The sequence below is a fragment of the Aythya ferina genome, assembly GCF_964211825.1.
Source record: "Aythya ferina genome assembly, chromosome: 5".
Taxonomy (NCBI): Eukaryota; Metazoa; Chordata; class Aves; order Anseriformes; family Anatidae; genus Aythya; species Aythya ferina.
Genome location: NC_140301.1, coordinates 8,088,667 through 8,100,668, shown reverse-complemented (window position 1 = coordinate 8,100,668; position 12,002 = coordinate 8,088,667). Strand labels below are relative to the sequence as shown.

The following is a 12,002-nucleotide window of genomic DNA, read 5'->3' as shown; positions in this document are numbered from 1 at the left end:
TGGTTCCAGACTGGAGTGAGCAAGCTGCTGCTCAGTAGCATTTCAGTTGAGCCAAGGTTAGACCAAATTTGATCTCACTAGACATTTTCTTTCAGAAACGGTAGATGTATTATCAAATATTTGTAACAGAAAGTGGCTGTATGTCCTATAGGAAAGCTATTGGGAAAGGAGCATGTGCTCAGACTCAAATCCTGAGGAACGAAGTAGGCAGAGTGTTCTCAAGTCCTGAAAGGAGAAACAGTGATTCCTGAAAGAGGTGGTGTGACAACAAATGTTATTAGAGAAACGAGAAACCGTACTTGGGCCAACAGTGCCATGTTACTAACTTTGTGTCACAAGCTTCTCTTTGTTGCATGGCTCACACCAGAAATTGACACAAACAGAAAAGCAAAGAGTAAGGATCATCACGTATCTCCTCAATCCTGACTCAAACAGAAAGCAAACCGCTACCTTGTCCTCTGCAACAACATATATTTACAATCTGGTCCACAGAGGAAAACATTTCACCTTCCCCTTCAAAAACATACAATCCTTATTTGGGATATAAAAAGCAGACAAGATAGTACCACACCACTGATTATGCTACCAGACGGTGTTTATATGCCAGGACTACAATATGAGAAAACATTTTCATTTAAAAAAAAAAAAAAAAAAAAGTAACAGTGAAGAAAAACGCATTCTGGTAGAATTTCTGTCATTCTTGCATGAATATATGTATGTTTTCATAAGCAAGATAAAGAAGATCTGGTTATGTTGTCCGTAGGCAAAATATATTTTCATTTGTCCATAAATTGCAAGCCAAACTTGAGCACAGGCATTGCTTGCCTGGAAGCTTACCAAATACATATTTCTTGAAGTAGCAAAGTACATCAATAATATTTCTCCAAGTCTTTTATTTCTCACTTGCTAGTGATTACTTTACTTACTCTGCATCACCACTTCATCTTTGTAAAGATGCACGCAGACCCAAAGCAAGCTCCTACTTCAGCACAGCATTTGAGCACATGTTGAACTTCAGCACCAGAAAATTCAGCTGAGTTGTTCGTGTATTTGCTCAAATATAATCATCATTCCAATTTCTGAAATCAGACATAAGCAACAGTAACACTGCAAGCAAGGCAACATCGAGCACGTCTCACCTGTTCATTGCAACTGAGACCAATGCCCCTGTCATCTCCTGACTGCTTTTGCAAGTAGCTAAACATCCTCATTTGTGAGGAATCACAAGGTAAATCCCCAAACATCCCCATTAAGGAGGGAGAAGTCACTTCCCTTCTCGTAGAAAATAATACAGCACTGAGACTACACAACAAACAGCAGGAACATTTTGCTATAACATTCAAAGAAATGCTATTAGGAGCGTCTATAGCTGTCTGAATGAAATGCTGAAGCATAAATGCTTAAAATGAACAAAGAAGCAAAGGAACCACCATAACAGACGTGATCAATTCAATGCTCTCCCTCCCACAACACTCATTTGTGGTATATGATACTGTATTTGCAAAATAAACAAAGCCAAAACCACCTGACCTGGGCAATTAAATGGCACCCTAACTACAGTGAAAATCTCATTGTAACCTTAACATTTAAATGCTGACTTCTATATAAAGCACAGGAGTTTGTCTCTTACTTTCAAGAGCACTCAGGCATGACTAGCCAGGTTCTATGGTGCTTCAGAACTGAAGGAGACAGCTTCTGTTAGCTCAAAAAGCCTCAAATAAAGAAAACTCATATGTACAGAAGAATAAAAACAGCTGATAAAGAATTATTCTGTCTCAAAGTTCATGCCAAGCAGTAGCAAGAACCACAAGATGGTGATAACAGGTATTGTCAACCTCAGGTCAAGGATACTTGCTATATGCTCTGTCAATACACTGTTAACCATGATTGATTTGGTCCAGTGATAGATAATCTATTATGCACTCATACTCCAACCCTACTAAATCAAAGATAGTTTGTCTAGCAGAACAAAATGACACAAAATAGGAGCAAGTACAAAGACAGAATAGTAGCTTTCTCTTCATCCAACTTCTCCTCCTACAAGAGGAGGAAACCAACGCACAGCAAAAGCTTTAGCAAAATGCTAATTTAAATCTTTCTAGTGAACGTAGGGGAGGAGATTAATATTGTAAATGAAAACACACATTGATAGAAGAGAAGCAGTAAGAAGTCCTAGTGAAATGTCAGTCGCAAATAGACTAAAAACAAAGAACAGAGGGAGAGAAGTGAACTTCAGAGTCAAGCTGTGCAGATGTATTTACATAAACCCTTGGGGTGAGCCTGGTTCCATTCCCTCATTGTCATCAGCTACTGTATACAGGGGATAGGGGGAAATCAATCCCCTCAGAGCACCAATTAGCATAGCTTACATGCTTTTATACCATTGCCTGGGACAAACTTGCAGCTTCCGCTCGATTCCCTTTCATATTCTTTCCTCATTTGATGCAGATACCTTCCTACAGACAAGATGTCTGGAGACAGGATCTTCTTGATACCTGCACTCTAACACCGCTATTCTAAAGCTAAAGACTGCTGAGTGCCTAATGCCACCGCAATCCACCAGTTTATAAGAAAAGTGAGTGTGTTTACCATTCGCTCTTAATATCCTGATATTTGTGATATCAGTAGCCCACACTGGTAACAGGCAACGCATTTCTGTGAAGCAAATGATCTCCATTACTGTCATCCAGATACCCTTTGTTGGTCACAGTGACTGAAGACAAATGCACCGATCGAGTATAAGGAAATAGCAGAGGACATAAACAAACAACTACAAGACAGATATCCTGCATAAGTCTGTAGCATTAAGTTGAACACTAAGCTCTGCTAAATGGCATCCTTTCTCAACACCCAGCTGTTCTTATACGGACTGCACAAAGGCAGCTAGGTGCGCTGAGATGGGTAGAAGTGTGACAGGCAAAACCAACAAAGGATGGCACAGACACCTGCAGCGTGCAGACAGAGCACGGTCCCTGATCAGAAGTGAGGGACTAGAGGGACGTGCCACCATTGACCTACCTCTGAGCTGACCTGTCCTTGGCAAATCAACCAATACCTTTCACAGCTGCACAAATCCATTTCTGGCTGTACTGAAGAACCTGATTGCTATGCAGGGGTGTGGAGAGTTATTAAATAAGATCTCCCCCTCGGGCCTTTTTCTTTTAAAGGTCTACATGGCATGGGCCAAAACTAATTTTCTCATCCAACCACTTCTAGCAAGAACAGCTCAGCCACATAGAGGAGCTGCAGAATATTTGACAAGGACAAAACTCCTCGGAGAACACTGAAAAATTCACCTGGAGGTTGTGTTCATCCCCCTCTCCATTTAATATGGGGCAGAAATAAGTGGGCCACCCTGCATCACAGAGTAAATATATTACTATTTTACATTATCTTGTGCAAGTACAGTATATATGAATTCAACTCATTTTTACCACAGATAAGTAGCCTGAAGACACTTTGGTGTTTCCTCGGTTTTATTATTCTATTCCTTTAGAGTATACATACATAGCCTTCTTTTTTAATAAAGTATATGGGAGATGTGTATAAAATTTCTCCTCAAGCTTTGCAAAGCATCATCAAAGCAAAGGAAGAAAAAAAGCCCACCAGAGTAGTAGTGATGGTGACCTATTTCACTTATGTGCAGCTGGCAGAATCAAATTTACTTCAGCTTTAAATGCATTGCTGATTTGAAAAATTTAACATGGACTTTCTTCCTTCTATTAATACAGACCATTAATAAGTAACACTTACAGACTGCTTCCAGCCTTCACAGCATCTTCAATATGCAAAACTCAATATTCTTACATAGGCTGTACTACAGAAAGCCTCTCAAGAAATACACATGAAATACACAAGAAATACACATGGATCAGACCTTCAGTTTGCACGAGCCCACACCACTCTGGGGGTTTAAGGAAACTGTTTCAACTTAACCTCATTGAAGAAATGTCCCACAGCTTTAAAATGTATTTATTTCCATACTGTGACTGACACCCTGCATACCAACTTTAATCTAGGTATTTATCCCATTTTATGCATCACTGAATTAAACTTAATAGTACCCATGTGAGAGGAAAAAGAATTGTTCTCAATTTATAGACAAAGTGTAAGGGAATTATGTGCTTGCTCCAGCTTACACATGAACTCAGGACCAGAGCAGAAATAAAGCTTGCATTTCCTGACAATGAATGCAGCATCTGACCAACAAGCCCCCATCCTCTACTTAAAAATAAATCAGACGTTGATTTTGACCATACAGGGACACATCTTGAGCTGGTCCAAGTGAGCACAGCGATTCCGATACCAGCACAGTTATGCTCCACCTCATTTGTCTCTCTGAGCCAGAGTTTTATTTACATGAAAGACAACTAAATGCATGACAAATAGAAAGTTTAAGCAAATTCAAGTTATATGGTCAACAAACAATCTAAAATTTTACTCATTACCAATGAAGCTCCCCACCAAAAAGTTTAAATGTGAATAGTTTAGTGCCAATGTCTATTTTAAATAGTTGATTTTAAATCTACCCTGCCTCCCCTCAGACAGTTAAATTAGGCTTATGAGAACATCTGGGGATGTATTGGTCTCTTATTACCCTAAGAAGAGTGACCTCCCTGGCTGGATGATTTCTAAAGAAATCACATGGTGGTGCTATCGTTTACCCATGGTTAATAACTCTGTTGTGCCTCAGAGGCAGAGAGAAGAAAAGTCTCATACTGATTAAAGCAAGATCTAAGAATGATACCTACTGTCAACTTTAACAATGCAAAAAAAAGAAATGAATATATAAACATATTTATTTATTCAAATATGTTCACTTTACAAAGAGAAGACCAGATCATGCTTCACTCAATGGAGAACATTCATAGCCTGTAATTTGTGTCCTATTTCCTGTAACAGGCAGAGAGAGAAATGAGAAAATACATCAAGAAAGTTTAGTGGCTGAGTACCATACAAATGGAGAATGTCCATCTGAGCTCCTTGCCTCCTAATCAGCACTTCAGCCCCAAAATACTGAGACTTCATCTGAATTTGTTGACTGTGGTAGAGCCATACCCTACCCCCAAATGTGTCATTTTAAGGAAAGGCTTACATCACAGCTGTACTGTTTAAAATCCAAGAACAAAAAACTGTCACAACAAAAGCCACTTGGAAGTAGACCGCTTCTTCTGAAAAATATTTTAGTAATACTTGATGGATGAATATGACCACTACACAAACCACGCCCCGGTCCATCTGTGTGCCCCAGCCCTACTTCACCAAAAGTAATACCTGAGAAATAAACCTAATTTGTTGTGTTTATGCATTTGGGAACAATTGCGGTAAATCTTTTGGAGGCTTCAAAGCGTAATTAGCAAGCCGGGCTCACCTGGGCGCCTCAGCGCTGCCGGGGGAGGCCTGGGGCCGGCGGTTCCCGGCGCTCAGGCGCCACCTTGCGGCGGCCACGGGGTCCCCCGGCGGCCTCCGTGTGCCCAAAGGAAGCCTCGGGGGCGCTGGGCCGAAGCGTTCCCAAATAAATAACGCAATAAAACCTCGTCCCCAATACGTAAATAAATAATTAAGCCTTCAGTGGAGATTAATGTCCGGGAAAATGAAACCTCCTTCCTCACCGTTGTGAAGGGGCAGGGGAAGGCCGTGCTCATGGCGGCGGCCTGCAGCCCGCCGCCCGGCCCTGCCGCCTCCTCTCCTTCCTCGCCAAGCGGCACATCCAGGGGGAAACACCGAGAGAGAAAAGGGTTGTTCAGAAAGCTTTTGGTGTGCCTGTGGAAAAGAAAACAAATACACAAATAAACGTGTCTCTATGTCCAAGGACAAAGATCTCTACTCCGAGCTGATACTGCCTCTATAGCCCCAAAAAGCAGGTTTTTTTTGCTAGTTCTCTGAAAGTATTCGGTCATTGCATCAGTTAAAGTGTCCAACAAAACACTGGACAAGAACCAAAGCTGTTGGGGGGGGCACAAGGCGCTGTCTTTTTGTCATGTTGACTACTGCACATTTCTGGTCTCCACAGCTATGGTAAAACAGTAAATTTAGAGAAGATGCCAAGAAAGGCAACAAAAACGTTCAAAGAGAGTAACCATTATGTGAAGATGAAAGTCTAAAAATCTGGAACTGGTGTGGAGGTGAGAAGACAGAGATGTGAGCAAGCTTTACCTGTTCACAGATGCAGAACTCTTACACACCACACTGCAACAGGAGGACTTGGGACACCCCATGAAACCAGCAGGGAATTAGTTTAAAATTTGTGCTTGTCCACACAGGCAGGGCAAGGCAGCAGTGATAAGTAGACAGGTGTTTGCTTGCCTTAACACCTATACCTTTTTGGCTTTCAAATTAAATTAACAAGAAGAAGGGAGAAGAGCAAGGGAGGAAGCGGCAGGGTGCATGGTTAGAGACCTTCTGCGCTGAGGGGAGTCAAGGGAGGACACATCTAAATGAAGTCCATAGTGCAGAGATTTTGGGTTGTGAGCTGGTGGTGGTGCTGGGAAACAGCCCAAGGGTGTTCACGGATGCTGGAGATGACCACAGCAACAGTGACAGGCTAAGGGAACCAGCAGGATAGTATACTGTGCTTTGGGGACAGTTATCCTGCTCCCTGGACCGCAGCTACCCAACTGCTCTGGCTTTTTGTAGATTATGAATAAAAGCACGGGGTATGACAATAAAAACCTTACGTAAAGAGAAGAAACTCCTGAGATCCTGAATGCTCCCTGCATGTGCTGCCCAGTGAGGTGTGTGAGTGGAGTGTGGACAGGATCAGGCTGTGAAGCAAGGAAAGGCCTGAGACACAAGAAGTAGATGGGTTAACAACATGCTGGAGAACCATAATAATTTGATAAACTACTTAAGTAGGCTTAGCATGTACCTATTTTCTGGACTCCAAAGAGATGCTCTCCAGAGCTCTATTTTTTTATGTATTCTAGCACTCAGAATACTTGGGCCTTGATATCAGCTGGGACATATTCCTACTGCAATAATAAAAAATGACTAATTAAGTGTGAAGGGTTATTTAAATACTGCATCAGTCTTGTGCTAGATGGCATAGCATTATACAGCCTCCCTATTCACTGTATGGCAATTAAAAAAAAAAAAAAAGTCCCCTTTTTTTGGTTTTAGAAGTTTTCTTTTAATGTCTCCTTCTCTGTGCTGTTATCATAGGCCTTTCTACTGTATTTTCCATGTGAGTTTCAGATGTTAGCGTAGGGCAAAAATCTATAATTATTATTCTGTATCTTAAGGACTGTGAAAGAAGAGACTGGTGTCACATTACTGAGCTCAGGGGCTCTAAGCATTCTTGGCATTTTGTGTGTGCTGTTAGAGAAATGAAATATTAGAGTGGAGAATACTGTTTCCTGACACATTTTTTTTATTATTTACATGTTACATGCTTGTGTTCTATTGTATTCTCCCTTGATATGACAGATGTTGCAGAAATGCACTAGTAAATGCACTAGTTTCTTGTGTTCTTAATAACTGTTGTTGTAATATTTGATACACTATAGGGAATCTTACAAACATTATGATCAATGTAAAAGCAGTTTGAATCCCAGCAGTCCTCTTTTTAAAGAAAAAAAAATAAAAAGTTTTTAACCTTTCCTATCTAGCAGTCTTCCTCCTGAGCCCAGTTCTGCAAGTTGCTGAATGGCAGAACCTCCGAAGATTGAAATGGGAGTTAAAGGAACTAATCTCTGCCTATTCAGGCATCATTACAGTAACTGAAGTAAGACAAATATAGGAAGGAATTGGTACAATTTATCAACTTCTGATAGGTAACTAGGACCAAGAGCATGCTCTTCTTTGTCCATTATAAGATAGTTTTTATCAAAAACAACTTTTAATTGCACCTTTAAAGCAATAAATATATTGTACAGACTAAATAAAACTAAGAATTTCTCTTACGTATATTCTGTCACATATATATTAAACATGCCAATATGTTAAGATTTTGTATTTATTTAATGAACTACAAAATCAGACACTAAATCAGAGCAGCTGGAACTCTGAAGAAAGGTTCAATTTCTGCTTGAATCTGATACATGAATACTTTTTATGATTTAAGTATGAGGGAAAAAAAAAAAAAAAAAAAAAAAAAAAAAAAAAAAAAAAGCACAAGAAGCCATGACCCCTGCGGGCATAGGTCTTTTCTTTGCATTTAAGATTTTGCATGAATTTTGGAAACACTATTTCCAAAGAAGTCAAGTCACATTTTATTAAAGCCCACCAGAGATTCTGCCAAATACCTTGCTTCCTGGCTACACTTGCTCCTCTGTTTTAACATCATTCCTTCATCAATGACTGATGGGATTTTGAGATGTACACTGATGTTTTTTGGGAAGTTCAATACCAATGCTAAATTTGTATTACACATTATTTGGTCTTCAAGCTCAGTCACTGACTACAGAAGGACATGTGAACATGCTTCACACAGTATGAGCTGATTTTAGTGGATATATTTCACTATATTTTTAGACATGGGTCTAAATTCAATGAAACATTAAAAAACACCCATTTATTTAACTGAACTTTGAATTACTTATGTTTTTTATACAATTTATTAGATCTGTAAGTCTTTTCTGACAGAAGCCTGGTGCTAGAACCTGCATGTGATTGCAAGACACCTTAAAAATTGAGGTTTGGATAGGTATATGCTTAACAGCAAAAGCGTGATCTTACTGTTCTCAGTGGTTCATTAGGTATAAACAAGTCCAATGTTTTCTCATTTAAAAATACTTTCCTTTATCAAGGGAATTAAGATAACACCTGTTAAAAAAAAAAAAAGATTGCTTGGACATGACTCAGGCACTAAAATCAGTGGGGGATTTCAATCAAGTTATTTTAATGTGAAGTGGATAGGCTTCTTCTATAGTCTGCCTTTCTAATTTCTAATGCTTTTCAAGCTACGCTTTACAAAGATTCATCTTAAATAAATGAATACATAACTAAATAAAATTAAATAGTAAAGAATATGTAACAGCAATAACATAAAAAATACACTACATCCATGCCAAATGCCAGATAAACAGAATTCAATTTTGCAGAAAAAAATGCATTTAGTAGTCTATCTTGTATAATATTTTTTAAAGCTACAAATGACTCTATAGATTCTGAAATAATTCAGTACATGGCAAAAATACATGAATTACACATATTGACGTATTACAATTATTCCTAAATATAAAAAGCATTCATTTAGTGATAATTTTGAGTTATCCTTAAAAGCTTTACTCGTAAGTGCATTACTGTTTCTTTTGATTTAAATACAATCGCTTCTATAAGTAAAAGCCAATTATGTGAAAAATGCAAAGGGTAGATTTCATTTTCATTCATTCATTAAGAAGCACATATTATGTACAGCTATTTTAAAAGTCACTAACAAAATTGTTCAATTAATGCACCACATGAATAATAAGGTTGTAAGATTATGATTCAGTTAAACTTTTAATCTGCTTCCAAATGTACTTCTACTGACAGCAAATCACCTACTTGCATTCACTTTCTTGTGGGAGTGATTCTCTTATCTAGTTTTAGTGAACTGGTGGAAGTCCAATACATGGAGAATACCCTTGAATGTGTAGATGAGTCTGTCAAGGTCTTCACTGCTCGCACCTCAGTGCGGTAACTAACTAAAAAATTACCTATACTTTTACTTGGAGGTTGTTTGATATGTATTAGCAGCACCTGTTTTCTGCAGAGGATTCTGCAGCATGCCATTAAAACAGCCTGGTAGAAATGGTAATGTCCAATTAAAAAAAAAAATAAAAATGCTATAATAAGTACAAATCTCTACATCATCATTGTCTTTAAATTGTTTTAAAAAGAATGCAAGATAACAGGTTTTCCAAAAGTAGAAGACACATTTCCTCCTATCACCTCTATATAATGCTTCCAGTTCTATGCCTAGGAAATTTCAGGAAATATTTTGTCTGTCAGAGGGCCCAGCCTTCTGGAATAATCCAAATTATGTTTCATTACAGAGAATCTTCTTAGTAAAACTACTCTCATTCGTGATTTTAAAACTGACAATTCAAAAGACTGGGCCTCACTCTCCTCCCAGTTACAGTAGAATAACCACATCAACTTCAATTATTTTATAATAGTGTGAAGATCAGGCACTTACCACTGTCCACTTGCTGCTATAGATGCAATAGAACACTGTGGGCATCAAGTTTGGCTTTCTTCTGTAGAAAATTATGTCTCTTTAATACTTTAATAATGAGATCTAACATAGCAAGAATCAAAGGGTCTTTTAAGGATTTCTTATTTGTTCTCCTTTGATTATTTTTTCTAATATACCCTCAAAACTTAAACCAAAATTTTAAATAATGAGATCAAAACTACTTAAATTCAAACCCATCTTGTCTAGACTATTGATTTATGCCTGCTGAAATCATACTAAATAATACAAGCTGAAGAGCCACAGCTTTGAGCCAAGTCTTTTGTATATTCATAAAAGCTTTATCAAGCCTCTGTTAAAAATTGCATTATACATGATTTTTTTCTTAATGCATAAAATTATCTTATTAGTTTATACAGTTTTATGTTATCTTAGAAGTTATCTTAATCCCTTACCACATTTCAGTTCTATACTAGTTATTCAGGTTTTATATTGTTACATTTTGAAAACTGTTTTCTCATGATAATAGACGATTTTGAGAAAATTCATAATCAAAGAAGGAAACACTACAGTAGCCAATTCTGCTAAAAAAATAAATAATTTAGATTAAGATTATTGAACTACAACTGGAAAATTTGTGATCTGAAACCAATTATAGGCAGGTGTATACAACTGTAGTGGTTGTATATCTTTTTTAATTATTATTATTTTTCAAATTCTAATGTTAAGTCATACTTTTGGACATGCTCTTCCTCAGTATATATTTTCACACAGTACAGAAAAGGGCCAGAGAAGTTTCTCCAAGATATCTTCTTAGTCTTTTGTTTGTTTGTTTGTTTTTTTACTGAATATTCTCTATCCAGAATCTTGTGCTGTTTCTCTGAATTGCTTCAAGAAACTTGTAATAAAGGAGCCATGAATCTGAATTTTAACTTTCTAGTTAAAATAGGGAATCCTATTTAAGGAATATAAAATTTCAGTTACGGATTCTAGAAATCAGTCTCTGTATACTCCTGTCTATGTAACTGGCTTTGTGCAGCCTTCACCTAACAGAATTCTAAGGATTGCAGAAAAATTTTCATTACTTAAGAGAAAACAAGAACATTAAATTTGTAAGTTGTCAGTAGTTTCCAAGATCGAATCTGTTGCTGGGACTCAATGATAACATAACTACATAGGTAGCATTAGTGCAGAAATTATGCTATGACAATAATTAAAGAATTATCTGGAATAATTAAAACATAAAACCACAAAACAAACAACAACACAACAAGCCATAAGCATTCAGGACAACATGACTTTGGCTATAATCTGTTCTCAAAAACACCAAAGGATTTCCCATATTTTCAACAGAGGAAAGAAAAAAACAAAAAACAAAAACCAAAAACAAACAAACAAACAAAACAACAACAACAACAAAAAAAAACCACTTTCATCCATTTAGTGTAACCTTAGACCTTTACTGATTTTAGAAATAAGGCTTTATCCTTATTTGAGGAAAGAAATATGAGAAGCAGGAATTCTAGGAAGAAAAAAAAAAATATATATATATATATATACACACACATGTATATCCCCAACCAAAAAACAAATGCCACCACCAAACCTAAAGAGTGAGCAGTGAAAAGCTGAAAGAAGAATAGATCATTTGATGAGTCATACTCAAAGTAGAATCTGAGTCTTTAAACTCAGAGATGATCTAAAAATAAGGGAATTTTCTGAATAATGTGGTAAATGGATCCTGGAATCTGTATACTACAGAGACCTCATTCCAGAAAAACATCTAGGAAAAGAAACAGATTTGTTTTTAATTACAAGGTCATAGTATAGTTGAGTTAATTGGAGTATTTCTAAATTATCTCTGGTGAGGATCTTGCCTAGCATC

At 37.4% G+C, this 12,002-nt stretch overlaps 1 protein-coding gene across 1 annotated transcript in view; it reads right to left on the bottom strand.

Annotated features, from left to right (window-relative positions):
• The window catches only part of DCDC1 (doublecortin domain containing 1), a 247,801-nt gene that overhangs the window by 26,681 nt on the left and 209,118 nt on the right, over positions 1 to 12,002 (bottom strand). Inside the window, exons 26-27 of the mRNA XM_084521002.1 lie at positions 10,121 to 10,181; positions 5,613 to 5,763 (exon numbers count right to left, since the gene is read on the bottom strand). The gene's annotated coding sequence lies outside the window, so the exon portion shown is untranslated. The remainder of the gene's footprint in view (positions 1 to 5,612; positions 5,764 to 10,120; positions 10,182 to 12,002) is intronic.